This window comes from Epargyreus clarus, unplaced genomic scaffold (genome assembly GCF_041222505.1).
Source record: "Epargyreus clarus isolate Ecla_fem2 unplaced genomic scaffold, WU_Ecla_fem_2.2 ptg000021l, whole genome shotgun sequence".
Lineage (NCBI taxonomy): Eukaryota > Metazoa > Arthropoda > Insecta > Lepidoptera > Hesperiidae > Epargyreus > Epargyreus clarus.
Genome location: NW_027332228.1, coordinates 10,926,072 through 10,948,092, shown reverse-complemented (window position 1 = coordinate 10,948,092; position 22,021 = coordinate 10,926,072). Strand labels below are relative to the sequence as shown.

The 22,021-nt window shown below is 30.8% G+C and overlaps 2 protein-coding genes across 3 annotated transcripts in view; one reads left to right on the top strand and one right to left on the bottom strand.

Annotated features, from left to right (window-relative positions):
* LOC140751167 (very long chain fatty acid elongase AAEL008004) overlaps nt 1-15,098 on the bottom strand; it is a 55,033-nt gene extending 39,935 nt beyond the window's left edge. The window contains exons 1-2 of one of the 2 annotated variants that reach the window (XM_073085044.1): nt 14,719-15,098; nt 6,650-6,711 (exon numbers count right to left, since the gene is read on the bottom strand). The gene's annotated coding sequence lies outside the window, so the exon portion shown is untranslated. Of the gene's footprint in view, nt 1-2,631; nt 2,804-6,649; nt 6,712-14,718 lie in introns of those variants that run through there. The other variant, XM_073085045.1, reaches the window with a different exon arrangement.
* A 5,636-nt stretch (nt 15,099-20,734) lies between these two features.
* The window catches only part of Elovl7 (ELOVL fatty acid elongase 7), a 51,791-nt gene continuing 50,504 nt past the window's right edge, over nt 20,735-22,021 (top strand). The window contains exon 1 of the mRNA XM_073084085.1: nt 20,735-20,921. The gene's annotated coding sequence lies outside the window, so the exon portion shown is untranslated. The remainder of the gene's footprint in view (nt 20,922-22,021) is intronic.

Genomic DNA, 22,021 nt, shown 5'->3' with positions numbered 1-22,021 from the left:
GACATACCTTATTTAAAGCCGGACATACCATATTCAAACGTCTTTAAAATAAATAACCGTTACCTACGCATTTATTATTATCTATAACTAATCAATTATAAGGTCGCGGACGTCGATTAGCATGAAGTGCTGTATAGTAAGGTCTGAGAAAAGCCACATAGGCTGTACGTGTGTATATTTGGGTAGACAGGACTAAAAATTCAAATATGTCCGTCAGAATCCGGAAATATGGTAACCCTGTGCGCTTGCATCTCACAACATCTAGCACAAAGCGCGTCTTTTTTATAATGTCAGGGAATTTTTGTAGAAGGAAGTAGTCAATATACCTGTATTATAGCCATTATACCAGTTTTAAAAGTGCGCCGTGCACGTAAAAGCAAATAATTATGCGCATAACTGGATTTATTTGTCGTCGACGTAAATATAGTTTACGATAGTCTAGTTGTAACTTCATCTTCCGATTATAAAGTAAATCTTGGAAAAATTGCAATGTTTTCTAAGTTTATTCTTTAATTGGTCAATTTAAAATTCAAGATTTCAAGTATTGCGCGCGCGAGTAAAAACATGAATGTTGTAGTAAAAGTAGGTCTAATTAAGAATATTTGGGTTTACTCAAGTTGATTTTAAATTTCTGCTGATTATTGCTACATAATTTCATAATTAGAAGTATATTTCAAGGAAAGCGCCGACTTATTTGTGATGTGAAATAAATTTCCTTAATAAAATGAATTATTTATTGATCAGTATTTTAAAATATTTTTATGTAGCAGAAGCGTATATAGTATAATAGTAGAAAATGCAGCCATTAGCCTTTTGTAAACAATTCAAAATAGAATTCCGGGATCGAACTTCAGATGTGTCGTTACCCTGGAAAAGTAAGTTCGGACGCGTTTTGTATTTCTAATAAAGCCTAATACGCATGTGTTTATTAAGCAGTTTGAAATGAAATATACGGAATATTACAACATTGGATAAAAACTTAATTGGAGATGTTTTTATGTGATTCGCGTTCTGTACTGTGCTCTTTTTAACTTACTTCAGTTTTTATGTGACAATATTTGGTAGTTGGTACATAATGTAATGTAATTTTATTACAATAAATTATTATGTATTTATTTATTAAAAGTCACCAGCAACCATTTTAAAATATTAAAACGTGAAACGAATTTAAGTTTAGATTATACTGTAATGTATATATTATACGATGTTTATGTCTGAGCGAAGGAATATTTGTATTGTACAATGTGTACATAAAGAAAATAATGAGATAATATATGATCATAATATTGCAATGCTTCATAATACACAATTAATCTTATATATAAAATTCTCGTGTCACATTGTTAGTTACCGTACTCCTCCGAAACAGCTTTACCGATTTTCGTCAAATTTTATGTGTATATTCAGTAGGTCTGAGAATCGGCTACTATCTATTTTTCATACCCCTAAGTGATAAGGGTTGTTAGCCTTTTTTATTTATGGCAACATAACGTTTGCCGATCAGCTAGCATTATGTAAAATTGACTAAATGTCAATTTTACATAATGCTAGCTGGCTACTTCGTTTAATTTCTGTATAAGAGTTTTCACAGAATCACTTGAAATAATTGTTTAAGGAACATAATAATCTTGTGCGTTCATGATCTTTATGGAGTCATAATAGCTTTTTACAAGTTCACGATAATTTTTGTTCTGAAATCCTCATGAATGTATGCAGCAAAGTTTCATCATGTGTTTGTATTACAAGTAATGTAAATGTACACAGTTACATCGTTATATAACAATTTTGATGTACCAATAGTTTATGTATTTCCCTGTGGCTTTTTGCGTAGTGTATTGCCGCTATGTAGTCCGTCCGCGTGTATGTACCTACGTTAAATGTTTGACAAATATTCGTGGAATGGAACAAATAAGTAACACAAATGGTAATAACAGATATACTGTCAGATGACCCGGCATACTTTGTACCGCCTCAAAATCTATTTATCAAATATATTTCATATAAAATATAGCCTATGTTACTCGTGGATAATGTAGCTATTGAATGGTGAAAGAATTTTTAAAATCGGTCCAGTAGTTTTTGAGCCTATTCATTACAATCAAACAAACAAACAAAGTTTTCCTCTTTATAATGTTAAGTATAGATATAATTAATACATACGAGTAAAAATATTTTGAAATGCAATTTTATTTATTAAGGTTATAAGGTTTTTTTACGTGTATGTTTTTGTTTAATATGGATTTTACCGTACCATATATTATATTTTTTCATTCATAAAACAAACAATTTTTGGTTGTTCTCTAAAAAATGTGATTTTGCTATAAAAATTAAAGTACGCGGTTTTTTAATACATAGAAGAAAGTGTAACTCTAATGTTATTAGTTAAATAGGTCTATCTTGATATTAATTAAATAACTGAGTTTTCTATTAGGCTATTAAGAAGACATTGTATGTTTTCTTTATTAATTACCTATAAAAATAATAGATACAAGGATAAAAAGAACATAATTTACAACTTATTTAAACAAATTATAGCACATTAAATGGTCATTAATTCCTTTAGTTAAACAATCTTTAATCTACAATTATAATAAAAAAAAATAAAAAAAAAACGTAAATAATTTGACTTACATTCAATTTGCTGGGATCCAAGTCGCGGGCAAAGGATGTGGTGGTCCTTTCTAAAGGAGAGCGTTACGGGCACCGTTTGAATACAAAATAATAACGTGCGTTAACTTTCGCGTTGCGTGCGCACGCGCAGGCAGGTGTTAACGTCCGTCGGCGGCGCGGCGGACAGTGACAGCGCGCCGAGCGGGCAGCGGCCAGCGCCTGCGTCACGCGGACGTCACGGCAGCCTTGCGCGCGGACAGGGAAAGACCAGCTCCTTGCACCTTATCGTCAATATCGACAGGCTCACGCTCACGATACAATGGCACGCATTCTTTCACACTTTTGTATGTAGAGATTCGATATCGGACTGCCCGAATAAATTCAAGTACTTAAGGAACGTCGCTCTTTCGAATCTTATGAAAGTCAATTTTTGGCATTACAATATTATCCTGAAATTTGCATTTACGAGTTTATTACTATTTTGTGGTTTGTATAACAGCAAAAGCAGCGAAAAACAAAATTCTTATAAATGCGTTATCTTCGTACGTGACAGCCATAATACTCAGAAATTACAGGCTCTATTATAAAGAACTTTAGTTTGGCACGAGATTTATGGCGTCTCTAGTTTACCCCACAGACCTTGCCCCCATTGCGGAAGATCAGGATAATAAAATATATAATGTACTCTTTTTTACATATGTTGTTCTTGTCAAAAATATTACCTATTAGGTAGTTACCAACATTATTTTGTTCGCACTATTATGTAAGACTCTTTACTAAGGAGTGCAAAGGGTAAATAAATGGTAATTGTAACAGCGAACAGTTGTGATAGGTGAATACCTATTGTCAATCAACCTTTTTTGCATGAATATAGGTACGAAGGTCTTACAATATTAACATATCAAAGGAATTCAAAGAAAAAAAGTTATATAATCATTACTTCAAATTCTCTTCCATGTTTTTAATTAGACCCGCTTTAGAAGGGTGCTAAATTAAAGTATACAATAGAATAGAATATAATCAATAGAACTAGAATAGTGAAGTTTAAATTAGGAATAAAATAACTGACGGGTCTTTTCGCACTATAATGAGAGATATATAAAACATTATGGTAGTGCAACTTAGGCGCTTATTATCTGGCTCCACCGTACGAGAATGTGTGATTTAAGTACCACTTTCAATTAAACTTTGATTAGATTGTGTTGTTGTTTATTTTTTCACATAGGATAGAATTGTTTTTCTTATAAGAATCTATTCTAGCTGATTTTTTATTGACTAGCTGACCCGGCATATAAATTATAGCCTATGTTACTCGTGGATAATGTAGCTTTCGAATGGTGAAAGAATTTTTAAAATCGGTCCAGTAGTTTTTGAGCCCATTCATTACAATCAAACAAACAAACAAAGTTTTCCTCTTTATAATATTAGTATACATGTATTTTTTTTGTTTAATCGAAAAATAATGATCCGTATACTCGATCATATAATAATTTTGTAGAGTAATATACAAACTATAATTTGTATCATTATCATTAGGATTACGGATTTTATCAATTATTTCTCTTTTAAAGCGTAACGTGCTATACATTCAGTATGATGCTTGTACTGATAATTTATTTTATTGTATAACTAAATATACTCGTTGCTGCCATTCTAATTACTTTAATGACTGGAATTTTACGTTCATTACATTTTTTAGTTTTGAATATTATCTTTTCAACAATAATCATAATTTTTCTATCTTTATGTATAACAAAATAAAAAAAATATTTCGTTATAATAAATTATTGATTAAATAAATAAAAAATCAAAATAATTAAATATTAAAAATATTCGTTAATAACTACCAAACAGACCAAACAGTAGTACAAGTTCAACAAGCAGATAAATGGCACTGAACGATTTTGACCCATATTTTTTGTTAATCTTTGTTACATAAACAGATATGTAGATAGGGAAATTATCAATTTTACTTGGTTATCAACGTCTTAAAAGCAATAGAGCAATTAATTGTTTTGAAGTAGGTGTAAGTATTTGAATATTATAATACGATAAGATAAAATTGATAAGGTATTGGACATTTACGTCAACGTTACATTCCTCGAAGAGGTGTATGGTTTTATGGTGTTTTATTGGGATTTCTTAGAGCCTCCGCAAAGTACAGACTTTTATCGGGCATTTGGCCGGGCCTTTATTCAGTATGAAAAAACATATAAGTGAGCAAATTACAAGGATTCGATATCGGCCGATACCGAATCGTCGCAAAGTTTTATACTTCGTCATACTGATTAAAGACCCGACCAAACAAACTATCGGTTAAAACTCTGCAGTTTGCGAAGGCTCTTTAAAGATTGCTTGGATTGAATTCCCGCAACATCCTTTAGCTTCGTTCGTTCAGACGTGCCTCGTTGACATACTTTTTCACTTTTTCCGGGACGTAATAATCTTCTTCTTTTTAATCTCCGAATTGCGAACATTTTCCGAACTTAATCTTTTTAAACGAAATAAGTTCGATTTTAGTCTCTTTAAAAATAGAATCTTTTAAGACATATATTTTTATTTAGTCTTTATATTAAATTCTTGGAAATGCCGCCTTTTCCTTATAAATATAGTAAACATTAAGGACGGTCTACTCGCTAATTAAAAGCAATTCAATTTTAAGTTTTACGTCAACGTATTGTCACCGTAATGTCCAGTTTTGTACATTTTTTGTGGCATAACCTTTTAAAATAAATATCAGACACTTGTCTTACAATAATAAAATTGAAATGTAATTTTAACTACCTATTTCCTACATCTTGTCACGACATCAAAAGAAAAAAATCAAAAGTATTTAAAATGTTTGTCTTTCGAAGTAGGTATATCTGTTATTTGTGTTAACTATTTAATATTTTTTAAGTAGAAGTAAAATAATATGAGTCACATGACGTATTATAATGCAGGATTCGATATAATCGTTTTCACGAGTACCTAACTCGTGAAAACGATTATATAGAATCCTGCATAAAAATAGAAAGTCAATGAAAATACAAAAAATGTCTATTCATTGAACAGATAATATGCCAATATAAATTTTGTTTTAAACTCGTTGCAAAACGCACCTACAAAGGCTACACAGACAGCTACTTAAAAACGCATATAAATGACACCTGTACGTTTCACAGTTTATGCTATTAAACAATATAATGTGGTTGTTTTCATCACAAGTGAAACTACGAACCCTGAAAGCATCTATGCTTTTTTTGTATTAACTAAGTAGTACTACTTCAAAAATGAAGGCTGCACCATTCTGACGTCACTATGTAAGTGACAATAAAAATAACACGATTTATAAAATATTGAAACACATATTAAATATATTTCTTAAATAAAAAGTAAGGGTTCCTTATCATTTCGTCATGCACATGTTTTCCTTTCTTATTTGTACAACACGCTCCCTTTCAAATCATTATCTTATTTTGGTTAAGGTCTTATCAATGTAGTTTCTTATTAATTTACCATATCTTGTTTTTAATCTTCGAGCTACGTATTTATGTCGAGAAGTCCCTGTTGTTCTGTTTGTTTACGATATTTTGACCTTAACCCTTGAAGTGCTAATAAATATTTAATTTAAACTGACTTCAAAAAATATGAGGTCGATACCTGGACTTTAGCATTAAATGTCGATGATCCACTTGATACTGATTTAACGATGTTTTTTTTTATCAGATAGACGTAGCAAACGAACATGCCGTCCACCTCCTGGCCGTTCTTAGACATGTTTAATTAGTCTCAAATAGAATTGAGGTTCTTACTTAGTTCAGCCATAGATGTGTTTTAACTCTTGAGGATTAAGTTTGAATACTTCGTACAAATATATGTATGCCTAACCTTCACCTTGCAAACCATTACACTTCAGCTTATCACTAAGTGATTAGGCAAAAATAGGTTGCCTCCGAAGAGACAAAGGGTCTTTAAAATGTAACATTAAATACCAGGGGTTACACCCAAGTCGAGCCACCAAGGGCTTTAAAGGTAAAATACTCAATATTGTACTTACCAACTGATAGATATAGTATCACAGCAGCGCCTACTGGCAACAGACTTGCTCAAGAGAACTATCTGAAAAAGAAATGTTCAATATTAGCGTGTAGGCTGGGTGTTTGTGCGAGTATTTTAATTAACTCCTTAGCAAAAACAACAGGTCTGAAACAACGCGAACACACTCCACACACATACGGCTTATATTTTAAAGATTAACCTTTTTTGTGCTAAATAACAATGGAGTGTGGCTACATTTTAATTAGGTGGTCGTGATTACTCTGCGCTAACTTTAAAATAAAAAAAATAAACACACGTTTCAGGGACCGTGGAATTTTAAAATACTTAAAAACCAAATAAACATTAATTATTCCGTGTTCAGTATAATCAAATCAAATATGAGAATTAAATCCTGGGTTTTACGAAATAGGACTAGTAAATGAGCCTGCTGTTCGCCCTTTATTAAGTGGTCACTTAGCCCTTGGATTGGATTCCTGTCACCATATCCAGATAGGACACGAGCTCTGAACATTGTTCACACATAAGTACGTTGTTTCCCATAGACAACCAAGTGGAAAGCCCTCGTGGAATCATAATGGTAGGGACACTACCATAAGCTCTCATAATAGGAGACCACAATTTAGAAAAAGTTTGGAAAATCCAAAAGTGCACGACTCATAATGCTCATTTAATTAAGAAATATTTAAAAAAAAAAAAAAAAAAACTTAAGTCGTTCAAAATTAATTGCCGAAAAAACAGCTGTAGTAGGAAGAAGGTACTGCACAAGCGCCCCTGGTGGAATAAATGTACATAATATCTATAGATACTGAATTAATTAATCATTCGCATTCAGTGACCTACAATCGTCGATGAGAATTTTTTAAAAAAAAATTTAACTCAAATGATGGATTTTTTCACAAGTTACAGTGTTTTCAGGTTTCACACATGACGGACAGGATTTTTTTTGACCTATTTTGGTGTTTTTTTCCAATTCTATTGCAGTAAATCAATTTTTAAAAAGTATGGAATTAATCTCCATTAAATTATCTCGACAATAGTATGCAAAATATCTTGATTCCGTGAACTATCAAGGCTATAATAATAAAAATAGCCGCCAAAATGAAGCGAAAAAATTTTTTCGATCGTAAAGCACTCTCTGATGCTTCGCATCATGAGTCGTGCAAAAGTAAACCATTGCTTTAAAATGCACGTACTAAAAACATTAAACTTTTTGATTCCCATTTTAAGAATTAATATAATTACTCGTTGAAATTAAACTTGAAAATTTACACACACGTATATTTGATATATTAATCACATTATGTATGACTTGAAATAACTTAACGTAATTTGATCTATCTTTGCATATTTATTTGTTAAAATTGTGTTACAATTATTAACGCCTCTGAAAAGTATGTCTCCCTTATCACACCCTTCGAACCAGAACACAGCAGCGCTTAACACTGCTGTTTTGAGGCAGAAATAGGATAACACATACTATAATATACAAAGAAAAATTAAAATTTGGTTGTATTTGCTTTCTCTTACCTACATTAGTATCTTTTAAATCACAACAGAAACCTCCGCGATTAATTATGACATTGATAAAAGATGAGTCTGATAAAAATGTTTATTATCGAGTGAATCCTTGATTTAATTTTGCATCGCATTGATTTTTTTTTGTTTGAAGATCGCTACTAATTATCAAGTTCTAATAATTTAATATAAGCTATATATCTTTTTACTCACTGATTCCCAGTATGGAGTAATGGATACTTGTCGGACAGACATACGAATCCGGCACTGGGAAGGGAACTGGTTCGACTCTCGGTCAGGTTTAACGCTCTTTAATATTTATTGTGGTCTGTTTCCATTAACAAACCCATATCTGGGCGTTCATGTTCTAAGCGAGCATGTGATGATAACGATGAACCCTATAGCTCTAGGATTCATTTTTCCCTATATTATCTTTATACATATTTTGAAAAGTAACTTTGAAATTTTATTTTAATTAGCCCTCAACCCTTCATTATTTTAATTGGCAGAACATTAATGAACTATTTATTTATTTACGCCAATAAGCAGCCTCCGAAGGGCATTGACCGACAATGTTGCATCTTGTTGGCTACATAACTTGTCTCTAAATTCAATCTTGACATATGATCTTTCCAAGAGGCATTTTATCCTGATCTTTCGATAGCAATGCTCGGCATCTTTATAAATAAACCATTCTAAATTGACACATCTATAAGCAGAAATATGCATAATTAATTCCTTAAACGTGCCATAAGCTATGCCTTATCGCTATAACAGCGTATTGTTGAAAACCGCTACTTACCTACAAAAAAGTTTTAATAGCTGAACTAGCATTTGATCGATTATTTTCTTATCAACATGCATAAAGCGATCTGCGTGTCTTAGCAAATGATGTATATGACCATGGACCCATGATTTCGGACAAGTTCCGGGATTATTCAGAAAAAGTTATTACTTTTTACGCGTGTATACTAATTATTTACAATGTAACAGTGAAACTTAAAACAAATAACTTCAATAAACGAATTAATCGCTTCTATTATTCTAAACTCTACAAAACACCATTTAATTAATCCGTGTCCAAATACCTCATTATTCGCTTGTAAAATCAAATTTCCAAAGTGTAATATACTTCGAAGTAGGTACTTTTTATTTGTAACTATATTACATTCACTGAGTATGTGCCGTCACCGCGTATAGAGCAGTTGCTAGCTTGCAAGAAAACCCGAGTAGCAAGCTGCGTGCTTGTAGCTAGACTGCCTAGGCCTCGACAAGGCACGGATTGCCGTGAAGAGGATTGAGCGGCAAGGGGCGGACAAGAGGGATTACTTACGTAGGGTTGCAAGCTCTTCGCAGGGAACCGGGTGCAGATTGCCCTGTTTATGATATACCTACTAAACACGCTTTTTAAGTTTGAAGTCGAACCGACGGGAGTGAATATTGCTTCAATCGTTAAGGAAGAATATATTTTAATAATCTTTACTTTACAATTTTAAGAACTTTACGTTTTCCTCATTTAAAAGTTGAATACAATATAGGTCAGCAGAATGTTCATTAAACCTCGCAACAAAAACATTAAACAAACGGCGCAGTCAGTGCACAAACCTCCTTGATTATTTTTTATTGATAGATATTTGATTACGTTTTATTTGCCATATTTCATATTATATTGGAACCCAACCAAACCAATCCGATATACAGCGTAACATAGACCTTAAAAATATGTCAGGAAATAATTAAATTATCATCGGATATTTATAATTTTAGAATCGATGATAAAGCGCAACGACACTTACTTGCTCGATTAATACAATTTGCCACGGTATTTTTATTGCCATAAATTACTCTTAAAATATAATAATAGTAGAGTGCTTGGGGAGTTTGACCTCGGACTCCAATTACTGTCAATGTATTAATGTGAGACCTTCTGCATTATGTTTTATACATAAATTACTAAAAAGTTTACCAATTTTTTTTCGTTGCTTTTTTGTTTTTCTTAATTTGACACTAATTTCAAGAAATTGTCAATTTTTCCATTTTAAATCAAAATATTTTTATAAAATATTCATAATTTAAGTAAAATACATTTTAGAAAACATCTTTCATAGATACCAGATAGTCAAAAAGGGCCGTAAAAGCAAGGAGCAGGTAGAAAAAAGGTGAAGGGGAAGGGCAGCGGCAGCTGCTCGGTACGGTTAGTCGATTGAAAAACGTGTTTCGGTACTGTTGTGTTCTTTCTGCTGTGCATATTTTTCAATTTAATAATTATTTTTTCAAGACGTTTCGATACATTTTTGTTAAATAAAAACATTACAATATTAAAAAAATTATTGCTTTGTAAAGTATTTGTTTAAAAACAAAAGATCTCTGCGTTTCAGTAGGTAATTCATCACCATACATTTCTTTGTATAATATTTTTTAATTCTATTAATGATTTAATAAAGGAAATTACTAATTATGTGAAATTATGTTTTATCTTCCAATTATTAAGAGTATATTTAGGAACTTTTTGTTGAAACATACATTTTTCTGTATTGCAGAATTTAAATGAACCATGGAAGATTCAACTCACAATGAAAATGATGATACAATCGTTTGTATTATTTGTGATAAATTGGGTTCTGGTTCAGGCTGTAGCACAGATTTAGGAGATGTAATAAAAATTACCAGAGGAGTCGCAACTTTGAGAGCTGCTTCAAATGAGCGACAAGATGGCTTAATTAGATTTTTAGAATCTCAGTTTGTATATGTATAAACTATCTAACAATAATATTTTTACATGTCAAGCGGAAAGTGATGCGGACAGATTGATTGTTGAAACAGCAATTAACTTACAGTCAACAAATGTTACTGTAGTTTCTGAAGATATTGATGTACTAGTTCTATTAACTGCACTAACTCCAAACGACCGTGAAATTTATTTTCAAAAGCCACCTCGAGGAAATGTTGTACAGAAATTTTTTTCATCAAAAAGCTTAGAAAATACATTACCGAAATGTAAAGAGCATATTCTTTTCGTACACGCTTTCACTGGTTGCGATACAACGTCTGCTTTTTTCAATAGAGGCAAAAACAAGTTCGCTAAAAAATTCGAAAAATGCAAGAATTTACATGGCGCTGCTGAAGTATTTAAAAATATTGATGCAGATCCTGACAGAATTTTTGAAGCTGGCGTTGCATGTATTTTGGAATTATACAGTGCTCCCAAAAAAGTTAAAGATTTGAATATCCTCAATATATTAATTCTTTTCTAAAGGGCACAGCCAAAAAAACGGGTGTTCAATTGGCATCTCTACCACCTACGTCTGATGCAGCGTTTGAACATTTGAAAAGAGTATATTTACAAGTGCAGATATGGTTAGGTAATAATATTTCTGTTGAAAATTGGGGTTGGAGGTACGTTTCTGATAAACTTGAACCAATACTGATGAAACAATCGCCAGCTCCAGATAATTTACTTAAAATGCTATTTTGTAATTGTAAAAAAGGATGTGGTAATGCTTGCGGATGTCGAAAAAGTGGCTTATACTGCACTTCAGCGTGTTCACAGTGCAATGGTGATAGTTGTTTTAATGCATCTCCTGTCTTAAAAATAAGAGAAGTAGAAGAAAGTGACGAAAACGGAATAATTGAAGTTTAATCATTTTTAAGCATGTATGAGAGGCGAACTAAATAAATATTTTTTATAAACTTTTTTTTGTTACACTTATTGTTTCATACTATTACTTTTTAATATTACCTATATGATAGAAATATATTTATAACACGATTTTGACACTACATTACTTAGTTAAACTCGTAATGTCTTATATTATATGTCTTAATTTATTTATTTTATTATTAAATAAAAAGCAACGATTTTTAATTGGTAAACATTTTAATATACCTTATCAACAATACAATCCAACAGGTCTCATAATAATTCGTTGACAGTAATTGGATTCCGAGCTTTTTCAATTCTAGATGCTTAAGGCACTCTACTATAAGTGTTTATTGTAAGTTTAAATCTGCAAATAAAAATACATTGGTCAATAACTGAACAGTGTATAAGGTCTTTTAACTATAATAATAATATGCATCAACAATAAGAAATAGATAACTACATTAATGTATAATTTGACCAGGAGAAGAATAGTGTGAGAACATTTTAGTTGAAAAAAAAACAAGTATTCACATTTATTTGTTCATACATATTAAAATGCTTTTATACTGATTAGCTAATAATTAAATCATAATAAATGAGCAAAAAAATTTTTTTCTAAGTATACAGACGCATTATAAAACAAAAAAAACTCTACTGCTAATGTTAAAATCTGTTAAGCCGTTTGGACTGCAAGGAGTACCAAACAATTAAGTAAGTAATGAGACAAGCATACATGCATAAATACAGACATACAAAAAACATTACCCTCCTGAGTCAAAATAAAAATGATAATAACACAGGACTATTGATATAAGATTATGACTATAGGTCACAAAGAAATGCCTGCAGTATTACCCACTTTATTGCATCAAATGGAAAATGAGCATTCAATATGCGAGGTAGTATTAAATGATCAGTACCAGAGTATTAGATGACATAGTCAGTCAACATATTCAGTCCTATCCTTGAGAAAGACGTGGTACTAATCCCATAAGTGTTCCTGCCTTTAATATTGGTCCAGTAGTTTTTACCATTCTTGTCATCTTATACTTTGTATTTATACTTATAAGGCTAGTACTATGTTATGTTCCCATATTAAAATAGAAAATGTATGGGATGAGGATATAAAGAAACATTTATTGGACCAAATAGTAGAATGTAAGCTATAGTATTTTTTGTTATTATTGTGCGAAAATGTACACATGTGTTTAGAATTACTTAAAACTAAGAACATTAATACAATGAATGCACAAAAAAGTGTAAAAGGCATGGTTCATTCAAACGTGGCTTGCATTGTATGCAATTTATTTTTTGTTGCAACTTTTCATAGCTCCCATGTCCAAGAATATTGATACTATTTGAAGATTTTAGTACTATAACAATGTTAATATGATTTAGTAAATAGACTAAGTTCAATAAAATTAAGGTCAATTTATTTTAATAGCCTGTTAAATTTTTGAGTTGATTTGGGTTAAAAAGTGTCAAGATTAAAAAGATATTATTAATGATATTGAAAATAACAACGATAATTTATAAAAATAGGTAAATGTTGCAAATAGACATGTTTTTTAATTACTGTAATTTATAATAATTTGCCACCACCATCATGGTACCACTCCGGAGACACCACACTCACTCTGTTCTGGGTTGAAGGGTGCGGTAAGGTTATAATTATGGATCATTCACACAATCCTCAGGGATAGCGACATACCTGTGGCTAAGCTCATTTGGTACACTAATCCTATCTGAGATTATTACAGATATCCAAGGGCACTTACCACTTACAATAAGGTGGATTGCATACTTGTTTGCCATTTCTATAATATTTATTTATGGGTTGATCACAAATATTTTGCTTGCTTATTACCCCATCCAAATATAATCAATTAAGAATATGATTAACATGATAGAGTTTCTATGTTATTAGTATAGATATATAAAATAAATATAATTTATTTAATAAAGGACACATTCCTTCGCTCATACAATGACGGGTTATTTATTATAACATGAGAATTAAAAAGAAATGATGTGAAAAATTAAACAAGCAACAGATGGTAGAACAAAATAATGTTAATGAATTTATAACTACGGCTGAGAGATTACATGGTTCTGGCATAGAAATATGTGGTTCGTCTTTACATCTTTTTTAACTTGCTTTATAAACATTTTTTTTTATGGTTACTTCCCAATGACCAATTGTGCTGACAGATTATATTGAAATAGCAGCATCATCTATATTTGATAAATATACATAAATAAGCTTTGAAAAAGCTAAAATACCTACTTAAATAAAAAAAAGTTATTTCTAGCAAGCAAAGATATGTTATAATATTATACTCTTTGCCTAAAATTTAAGTCAAGTCATAAAAAAATTATATCATTCCAAACTTATAAAACCTTAAAAAATTGAATATTTTGTTCTATGCTTAATATTTTTATTAGTAGCAAAATATGTTTTTATTTGATAAATGCACAGTTGAATTTGAGGAAGGAGGATAGTGTCATAAGTCTGCCCAATAATAAAAAATCTAAATTTAATAATATATAATAAAATATTGTGGTTGTCAATGAAACCTAATGAAACATTGTTACCTGGCTGAATCTGATTGTTATTTGAGCTGTCTCGACTTGTGAAAGTATGGAATAGACAAACACCGAACTTAGGTATGTCTAATTAATTCAAAATATCTGAGAGATCACGCGATCCTAAAATGTAAAGTGTGAAAGTTATTGGCTGGGGTGATGAAATATTTTTATGGGAGTTTCCTTTTAATTTTCATTTGAATTAATTCACTCTAAACTAATTTTAAATGTGATTTTTTTGATAAGTATGTTAATGGGCGTATACAATTAGTGTCGGTTACAAAATAGACGAATGTTAGTAACAGATTTGAGGTCTTACTCACCAACAGAATTTTCTGATACTCCTGATAGTATCACCACACGAAGTCATCACAGTAGGTAAAGGTACTAATTGTAGCACTGAGATTTATATAGTAACTAAGGCAATTCCAGACTACGTTTGTCACCTCTTCATTTATCTTCAGCTCGATGACTAATTTAGGTTATAAAAATAGCTGTCTCTTTAATCTTTAGTGAATTTTGCCTTTAAAAAGTAAGTAGGCGTTAACAAATACATTGTTTTACGAATATTCTCTGTTTTTCAAATCAAAAAGAAGTAAGATAACTAACTTTGTGATATTTATACAATTTACAGTTTTTTCTAACCACTAACTATTCACTCCACCCACTCCCATTCCCTTCCCCTTCAGTCTTCACTATACTCTGTTCACTTCCCTATTTTTGTCTCTTTCTTTCTAGTTTTTATCTGTGTATCACAAATCTTTCGGACGTTTCTATAGTTGCCAGTTTATTTTAACAGTTAACTATTTTGTCAGATTCATTCAAGATACATAAAGTAATAATTTTTAAGTATGGATCATACCCTAATTTACAATATGTATAATATTTTATTACCTTATTCTGATGATTAAATAGTACATAATGTGTAAATTATACGAGTTTCTATTCTGTTTCTTCTACTTACATATACTACTTTTAAGTTTAGTTTTAACATGGCAATATTTTGCTTCTATTGCGCCATCTAGCGTTGAGTAGCATAACTAAATTATACAAAGTAATATACCTAGTTTAACTACTTGCCAATAGATGTCATAAAAAAGGATTTTTTAATACATCTAAAAAATTCGAGGTATAGCAATTCAATACCAATAAAATTTAATCACTTTATTAAAACAGTTTAAGATCAAGGAAATAATAATATTCATTCCATTCAACCAAAGATATAATTTATAGTTGTCATGTCATGGTCATGATTATTAATACATTTTACACGAAATAAATTAAAAAATAGTTTAAAACCTTTCACTCGAATAATAATAATGCTGGCCATATTTATTATTTCGCCGTAAAGCTGTGTCCGTGTTTAAAAAAAAGAAACAAAAGGGGATTACGGCGGGAAACGCTAGCTGACAAGAATATATGTGGAGGTCTTGGAATTAATTAATAATAACTAGCCTTATTCATTCATAAGTCTTTTATTGGAGATACCCTTTACACTGTCTTATAGGATGGTATAGTAAAACTGGTAGGTAATAACATAGGATAATAAGTAATTATTGTTACTTAGTAGTACCTACCTGCTTGCAGTAGCCATCACGTGAATATTTATAAGAACAATAAACATCAACTAGTAACACATTAAGTTTCTTCCCTACCCACTAACCATACACGTGTAAGGTACCTAGTCTTTAGTCACACTCAATAATTTAGCTTTTTTAAATTAAATCGAAATAAAATAAGCGTGCAGAATACTTGATGTACTTACCATAATTATCACTGCTGCCCATGCATATCTGTTAATCTACTGGAGCTGGGATCTGTCCGAGCTACTTTCTTATCCAGAATATTACGTGAGAATGTCTCGGGTACCTTATTATCTGCGTTAAGAACACCCTTCGAACCATAACACAAGAAAATATGACACTACTGTTCTAAGGTAAAGATAGGTGTGGTCTCCAAGTCGAGTCTAACCACGAAGGATCCTACTATCTTTCACTTAATATTAAAATTGATAACTAAGGTGAATCCTATTTCTTTGATTGACCTAAAAAGACCTAATAAATTAATTACTATTTTAAATTTGACAGAAGTCCTATGCATTACGTAATGCTTCGCCCCATATGCACTCATATTAGCACATGCGTTGACAACGCATAAAATCATGTTAAGTCCGAAACAGATGCGGTGGTGGCGTGGGGATGTCACAAACGAACTTACCCTGAAAAAAGGCAAAGTTTTATTTATAGACATAGGTATAATTATGCATTATACAGGCATATGTATATGGGAACAGGACAGTACGGTCGAATAATTCGTACATCTAATAAGATCATTAATACATAATCGTATAATTATCGTCGAAATTGAATTAATCTAGTTATTTTTTTAATAAATTTTGATAGAACATTACCTTGAATTATGAAGTCACGGTTTATTGAACTTTGTGATCTTATATAAAAGTACACACATGTTACAAGGGCTTAAGCAATATTATTTACCAATTAGCACTTGTCATGACATATGAATCATGAACAAATTAAACTTTTGGCGGCTTGGTAACTTTAGCTATTAGTATTTCTACTTATATGTTACGTACTGTAATCATAAATGTAGTTCACTACATTTGAAAATTTTACTGCAGGTAATTTTATGTTTTTTAATCTCCTATGGAGTAAATTATCTGAATCCTACCAGTAGCACTGATATCTACCAATTGTGAATGAGCCGTTAAAATTCTGACAAAACCGAGAGAAAGGTAAATATTTAATAAACTATTTTTATAGTGTCGTATTATTAAAGTCGTATTATTAAAGTAAAGGTAGATAACATAAAGTTATTTTTAAATTACATACATTCCTTTATTTATTATTAACGCAATTTTTTCATAATGATATTTTGTTATTCGCAAGTTCATTGTATAAATGCGTTATCCCTACTCGCAATGCAATGCCGTGCGCCGTTCAACGGGTTTGGGATAAACCTGTTACTTATCTGTTTATAAAACTTGTTTGCGAAAAATTAGGTGTCTGATAATATTATGAATATGTATTGCAAACGATGTAAACAATATATCAAAGAAGGTTAAGGATTTATTAATATTTATCATTACAGAAGTGGCCTAATAGGTTTATAGAACTGTAAAATAAACAAAAAATAAAGTATTTTCAATATGAATTTAACTTTCAACGTTCAAGGTTCCTAGAACTGGTGTAATCAATAAATACATTTTTTACCATTATTGACAAATTAATTAATCAATCAAATATGTTCTTATTATACAGGCGATAACAGGCAAGTACGAAGAAGATTTTTTTTTTATTTGGTTAACATGACAAACATGCTATTTGAAACTTACATAAGTCACATCAAACTCTGTTGGTTTATTATTTATGTAAACGATTGCTTGGATTAACGTTAGTGAGTGACAAATATTTTTTTATTGAAGGGTCTCTAATATACATTATGTTTTCTGATGATTAAAGATAAAGCACGTTGACTAAAACGTGAATAACATATTATATCAGTTACGTTATAATCGGAAACTCTATCACCACGTTCCTACTGATTATCTGATTCTCCAAACCTAACCCATAACCCTAAACATTGTGATTGGGAAATATACGTTAATTGATATTGAATAATAACTGTAATATAAAGCCTGTTTTTAGACAGTTCGAAGTAATTTAAAGGTAAGTATATTCCCGAAAAATTAAAAAGTTTCATCTTCTAGCCTTATTTTGATATTAAGGAAAGAGTATTTACAGTTTTGGTATAGTGCAAATACTATAAGTCTAGAAAAGGCAGTTATTTCCAAATTTGAGAAAGATATTTGCATAATTGTAAAAAAGGAGAGTTGCTGTGTTGATTTAAATGTGGATGTGTCAATAAATGCAGTAAAAAGAAAATATTTTATTTTCTAGAAAAGACAACAATTTACAGTATCATTTTGCAAATCAAACAAAATAGTGTAACACTGCTGGAAGAGAATAAAAAAAAATGATAGTATCAATCTAATCACGAGGACCTTTATCACTTTAGTGTACGTATTATTACTCCCTCCTTCAATGACAATGCTACGGTTTTACGAAAGTAATCCACAATTACGTCAAAAATAAAAGTTATATCAAAGTTATACCGTTATTTATTTTACACATCCGAATCTGATTCGATCCGAAAATCGGTATATAATGGTATATAAATGTGTGGGTACATCGTTCTCGCTTGCATGATTCAAAGAATATATAATTTCCAATTTGACTCATAATGAAGTAGGATTCCCATGTTATACCTCATATGAAAATATTGAAACTCGTTTTTGTAACATTATCAAAGTACTATGTTGTTTTTTCAAAGTACATCAAAAGGACTCCAAATCATTCCGTAAAATTTATCGAGACTGCTTTAGGTTTAAATTTCAGTTTTTAAGTTAGATACCCCAAAATGTCTACGGTTTCTCTAGGTAAAAATTGCATAGGGATTTTCGCGATTAGGTAAAAGGAAAGAAAATACAATAAGATGTTTTTATCAAATTAAATCTACTCTGAACACAGTCAATGTGGTGACAACCGTAAAACCTGAATTTCTATGAGAGGCTTTTACAATAGCTTGCTTATTTGGGCTAATAACGCTGTATTATTCAAAACATTGTCTTTAAATAATCTGCAATCTGGCTACCCTACCTAATTTAAAACAGGATCCTCGCTCTTAAATATAAAAAGCAGGGTGAAGCTCCGGCATGTTGTTGTTGATATTTTTTTCTTTTATCTAACTGTATATAATCCTAACGTCCATACCCCAAATACCTACTACAAGTGATATATGTCGGTATTCGAAAACCTTCAAGTTTATTCAATATTCGAGTTAAATTTTTTATTCGTTTTTTTCTCTTTTTTTAAAAGTTTAACTTTATTTTTAGTTGAAATATACGAGTATTTAAACATTTACGTATTATTTTCTGGTTACACTTACTATAAATAATAATAAACACTTCACACACAACATTCAGGCAACTTTTATAAAAATACTAATTTATAAAACCCACTATTGGCGTCAAAAATTAAGTAACAAGTTTATTAACCTTGAATCCAACGTGCCCTTTAAGGGTCCTATGTCACTGTTCCTGCATTCTTCAATAATCGTACGTAGAAGGAAGTACGTTCGTGAAATCAATTCAAAGATGTTTGTTATCACCAATTCTGTCCCTGAAAGGTAAGTCTATATAAATTTCAACATAACATATTGAATTCACATTGGTTATTTTTTCCTGCAAAAGTACAGTCATTTTTGTTTACGTACATTATGATAGTTTTCAGCTATTATGAATTTAATTATCACTTAAAAAGATAGTAAGTATATGTTAGTGTTCATGCATCAATAGCAGATACTTACTATATTTTTAAGTGATACTCGTTAGATACGTATGTTTATTAAATACCCGACATATTTTGTATATAAAAACTTGAAAGGCATTTTTCAAATTATTTGAATACATTATTGTCCTCTTTAGCTTAGGTTACCTCTTATTAAAGCCTGCGATTCAGATATGGTACAGAGGAATAATAGCTTAGCCTTTAATGCTAAGCTCTCGTACTTACGAACCCCTAACATAATTTAGATAAGATAGATTTTAACATACAATTTATTGCTCTACATGGGCATACATCGGCCAAAAAAAGGATCTGAAACAAGGCGAATATTACTGAAAAAAAGATTACGAATAGATGTGTTAAGTAGATGATGTGAAGCCAAGTTTTAGATAAATCGTTTCTAAAATTTTATGTTTGGTTTAGGTAAATTAATTAATTTTAATATCAGTTATTAAACGAAACTAAGCCTTAGTTTCGTTCATACTGGCTGATTATAAAACTTAGATAACTCTTTATTTCAAAGTGTACATGACAAGTTATCATTCAGTGTCATATCACTAGATCAAGAATAATCAGATCGAGATCCTAATACATCAACTACATCGATCTATAACATAAGCCAAATATTTCAATTTCATTTTATTCTTACCTGTAATCGCATGAACAGTGTTTTAAGTAATTAGTATATTATTTGATATTGAAGTTAGTAATTCCAGTCTAAGTGTCAGGCGTTGTGTGTATCCGTATCTAAATTTTAAAAGTGATTTGTTAAGTATTCGGCAACGGCGATTGAGGTATTTTTGTTTTGAGCTCCAAAGACTGTTGTTTACCTCGTGTGTACGGTGTGTACAGCGTCCCTATAGCCGGCAACGTCAAACTGTGATACAGATAGCGCACGATCGGAAGGCTCGATGCAGAGCAGTTATCACAGGTGACGTCACGGATCGTAGAGATATATAGGCGGTTGATAGTGGCGCGCGCGCACATTGAAAGTTACCCGCGATTGACCCGCGCGACACCGCTCCCTCACAGTTCACGACGAAGATTTTGCTGCCACGGACGTCGGTGACCAGCATCTCTTAGTCCTGGTTCCCTGGTCTTGGATCATCTGGTCTCCTGGTGCAACCTGACAGTGATCTACAAGTGCAATAAATAAACCGGTAAGTACACATTAAGTAAACATTACAAATAGTGCCAGCAAATACCGCAGTTATTTATATTAATAACAAGGATATGTAGCGTAAATAGATATAAAAAAATGTATATTTGAGGTGTATTTATTATTTTTATAATGTAAAAATAAAAATCTTAATATAACCGTTTAAGTAAATATTAGAAATAGTGCCTGTAAAAACCGCAGTCATTTATATTAATAACAAGGATATTATTAATAGATATAAAAGATTTTATGTTTGAGGTGTATTTACTGTTTTTTTATAAATTATAATTAAACTGAATATAAGCTTGAATTAAGCAATTATAACTAATAGGTAACTCAAGTTAATTAGCCAAAACATATTGATCAATAAAACAAATTTGTCTTATTTTAAATTTGTACATACATACGTCCCACATGTAGTTTTAAAAATTATGTTTATATTTAAAAAAAAACATATGACAAAGAGATAATCATTATCTTATGCCTACAATATTTTCTTTAATTTGAATGGTGAATTTTTTTCAGTTCTATTTTAATATTACCTTTTTGTATTGTCTGAATTAATATTATGTTAAAAAAACAATTTAAAAATAAGTATTACGTATTTAATGTCTTCAGTTAATATGTGTTAATCTTTTGTGTCAATAAATATTTAGTGTCTTTAATCGAAAGATCTTTAAAAGGTCTTAATAGAAAAAATAAATAATAATTAGTGCGTATAGGATACATCCGCTCTTCATGTATATACAAGGTCGACGTGCTTTAGTTTATGTATATAGGTATGCAAATTTTCTATACGCATTTAAAATACTTTCTAACTTGTGAGTTTCATCAATACACAATTTTGCAATTTATCCACATGTAACCTAAATATATTTCTAATAAATGTTTTCTATTTATATTCCCTGAACCTTCTTTCCATAAAGTCATGAAATCTGCTCGGGAATTTCCAAAAAAAGAAACAAAAAGCGTTGTTTTTATGTTTTTTTATCACACATATATTATGAAGTGTGTAAATTCCGTTTATTTAATTGCCGTCTGATACGTCAATTTTATTACGCAAGTAATGCATGTACTTGCTTTAAGATTGTAATAAAAATG